This window comes from Acanthamoeba castellanii, assembly GCF_000313135.1.
Source record: "Acanthamoeba castellanii str. Neff unplaced genomic scaffold scf7180000084719, whole genome shotgun sequence".
Classification (NCBI taxonomy): Eukaryota; Discosea; order Longamoebia; family Acanthamoebidae; genus Acanthamoeba; species Acanthamoeba castellanii.
This window is the reverse complement of record NW_004457273.1, coordinates 14,598-17,357: the sequence shown is the minus strand read 5'-3', so window position 1 is coordinate 17,357 and position 2,760 is coordinate 14,598.

Below are 2,760 nucleotides of genomic sequence, written 5' to 3'. Positions count from 1 at the left end.
AGACCAGCCACTACTTGAATCCATGCCCTGACAGCAAGACCACTGCCCTCTGAGTCTGGGGGTGCTACTGCCCAAGGAGCAGGTGGTGGTTGGCTGCCTGGAGAGGTGTGTGAGTGCATGGCAGGAGATTGGTGCTGGAGCAGTGGTCCTGGACATTGTAAGCAAGGGTCTGCAATTGACCCTGTTGGGTGCACTGGAGGAGGACAAGGGTTATTGTCTGCTCCCATTCAAGGGGGAGATGGTCTGGCTGGCTGCTGAGCTTGGCAGGCTGGTGGTGGCACAGGTGATTGAGTGGATGGGCAATGGCCTGACCTGTTGGCATAACACCTGGGATGGGTGCAGGAGACCACCAAGGGCCAGTGGGAGCCATCTCAACTGGTCAAGGTGATGGGGCTGCTGCTTGATCTTCATCAGGGCTGTGTCCTCATCCCAGAAGCAAAGTTGCAGTGCACCAAGAACTTGCAGTCATTTGAAATGAGAGGTCCAGTCATATTGAAAAGTGATTTTGTTTGTGAGTTTAAGCTCATAAAAGTAGTTTTGACAACACAAACATGGTTTTAATTTAAGAATAGCAAGACAAAATTGGGAGCATCTTGAGAAATGGCAGATTAAAATACCATAATGAGAGATATGATGGTGTAACTGGGCCATCAGTCAAGGTCTGGAATGACCAATTTCTATCATGTACATGTTTTGCTACACTTACTTTATCGCGTACGCGTACGCGATGACTACGCACATTTTTTTCGGTACTTTCCTGAACGGTTGGCACACAGAACCATAAAAGGAAAAATCACAGCTGCTGGGATTTAACTGGACAAAAAGTCAATTTTTATCGCATACGCGTACGCGATGACTACGCACATTTTTTCGGTACTTTCCTGAACGGCTGGCACACAGAAACCATAAAAGGAAAAATCACAGCTGCTGGGATTTAACTGGACAAAAAGTCAATTTTTATTCTTTACACAAGCAATTCAGAGGGGCCTTTTGTCACATCTCAGTGTGGAGAGTGCCCTTCATCTCTTACTTCTTGGCCTCCTGAGGAGGTGGCTGCTCATTGTGAGGGTGGCCTGGAGCTGCTCTTTGTCATTCAGTTGATATCAAATTGTTGCAGCATTCATCTTCACATGATCTGTGGGGCTAGGAGGAGATAAATTAGCAAACATTCTATTGTGTACATGTATGTGATAGAATGTCCTGCAGTTTCAAAGCATAATGGGCTTTGATAATAGCATGTATGCAATGGGGCAGTTACCTCCTTCAGGAGCTTCAACAGTTCCTTGTTGTTGGCCATGGCTGATGGCAGGGTGACTTGCACCTATGCACACACAACAACAAAAACTGTAAAACCAGACACTTACTTTATCACATACACATACACAATGACTACATGTTTGACCTACCAATACTTAGTTCATCATGCACACATACATGATCTGGAAAATCAGAACTTTGCTTGTTTTGTGTAAGTGCTCCTCTGAACAACCACAAACTGCACCTTGCTTTTGCTTTCATACCCTCCATCAATTCCAAAATCAGTGGCCAACATGCTGCCCTCACATCCAGTTCATGTTCAACCTCACACCATATTCAGTCAGTTGCACACATGCACTGAACTTCATTCTTCACATTTGTGCTGAATTGGAGCACTATTCCTCAACTTAAAATCACTTTTAACTCCACAAATTCCAAGTTTTTATGAAATCATTTTCATCTCAAGCTGTGGTGCCCCATGCAGCTGTATCAGTGCTTCAGGAAGGGCTCCTGGGCTGTTATTTCGCGCAACCAGTGGTTGGCCACTGACCTTGAGCACCATTTCCTCAATCTGCCAGCAGATGGTGCATGATGCCACAGTGGATGTGGTGTCATCACATTCCCTTCATATTGGAGGAGCCACTGCCACCATGATGTGGTCTGCAGAGAGATCTGTCATGGTTTTGGATTGAGAGCTGTGGTGTCAAGTGGATTTCCTGTTCCTGCATGCAAACCCAGCAAGGGGTTGCCTCCGCAGGTGGAGAAGGAGGTTGGTATTTTTTCTTCTTCTTGTCTACAACTGACACACCTGTCTGTTGTAGAGGAGACACAATAGAGAGAGCAAGGTGAACATTATTAGGAGTAAAACAGAGGCACAACTGAATGACATGACAGTTGCTGAGTTGAAGAAGATCTGCTCTGTGATCAGTTACAAAGGCATCCATGGTGAAGGCACTTTGGAGAGTGGAGGCTGAGGCTTGAAAGGCCACTGGAACAGGAAGCTCTGGCGCCTCAGAATTGGGTTGAGCCACCACCAGCAACAGAACTAATGGAGAATCAAATGAGGATACTGTAAGGGCCACCACCAGGGCTGGGGCACATCATGGGGAGGTCAAGGCTGGCGTGGCTGGCGAAGCAGCAGTGTCAGCATTGGATCAGGTGATGCAAAAGGTGCGCCAGGAGCTTGCATCAGTGAAGGCAGATCTGGCCAGAATCCATGCACTGGTGGATCTGATGGCCATCACATGATCAATATGATTATGACACCTGCAAGGATATTGCTTGGGCATTGAGCTACATTGCTATTTTGCTGCTGCTGTTTGACCAGCAGAAGGCTGTGGCCAAGGTGCTGAAGTTAGTGGAGGGGAGGGTGGGTGTGGTGGTGGTTGGCAGGTTGAAGGATGGGGCACTGCCGCCCATATCATTGAGGATGACCAATCTTTCCTCAAGCTGTGGTGGAAGGATGCAATTGCAGAGGCCAGGCAGAAGCACAAGGCTGAGGAG